Source organism: Camelina sativa, chromosome 10 (assembly GCF_000633955.1).
Source record: "Camelina sativa cultivar DH55 chromosome 10, Cs, whole genome shotgun sequence".
Lineage (NCBI taxonomy): Eukaryota > Viridiplantae > Streptophyta > Magnoliopsida > Brassicales > Brassicaceae > Camelina > Camelina sativa.
In genome coordinates, this window is record NC_025694.1 from 22,266,528 (window position 1) to 22,267,495 (window position 968).

Sequence of the window (968 nt, forward strand, 5' to 3'; positions counted from 1 at the left end):
GTGAACAGATGGGGAGAGCCAAAAAAGATTGTGAAATCAAAACATTACTAATGTAGCGATACTTTGAAGTCAAATCAATATGATATGTTTGCTTTATAGATCAAGTATTGGCTTAATTAATAAATTGAAATAGAATTGACCCGACTTCACAATATTTTTGGCTCTTCTAGCTATCCGATCCCTTCACTAATATCCAAATAATAATATCAAAAGAAATATATTTAAAAAAGAGTTTTTAAAAAATTCTATCACATTTTAGAACTAAACTCATTAATTTTACCACATTTGCTAACTCTTTATATGAAATACCATAGCAAGAATAGAAAAATACTAAAATAGCCATAATCATTTTTTTTTTTTTTTCATTTTTTGTTTTGTCTTTTCAGCTTTTTCATCTCTTTCTTCTTATATTAATTCTCTCTCCATCTCTCACGAAAACTTATCTTATTCTGTTTTTTTTTCTCATCTCTTTCTTCTTCTATTAGCTATCTTCACATCTCTCCAAATTCACAAAATCAAACATACAAAAACTTATTTTTCTGTCTAAAGTTTTCAACTTTTCTTTCTAAAAATCTCACATTTTTCTCTTTGTCGACTCTTTCAGAAGCTCGTCTGTGTTTTTTTCCCAAAGCATTCACCACCGCTGGAGCTATTAATTTGGTGGACAAATTAAACATACAAGGTTGTCCACTATTAATCTTGTGATGGACAAGTTATTTTACAAAGATAATAATTTATTTACTCGATAGACCAGTTTTACACTTGTTCAAAATCATCACTTGTCCACTAATCATGTCATGTACTACATGTTTCACAAAAAAAAAAACTCTTAGACAACATAATTGACAAATGGACAAGTTTGTACTCCTCAACTTGTCTATGGGACAAACTTTGTCCACATAATTAATTTTGTCTACAGACTTATGCTACTCCACCCACCACATCTCTAAACCAAAAAAACATATAGA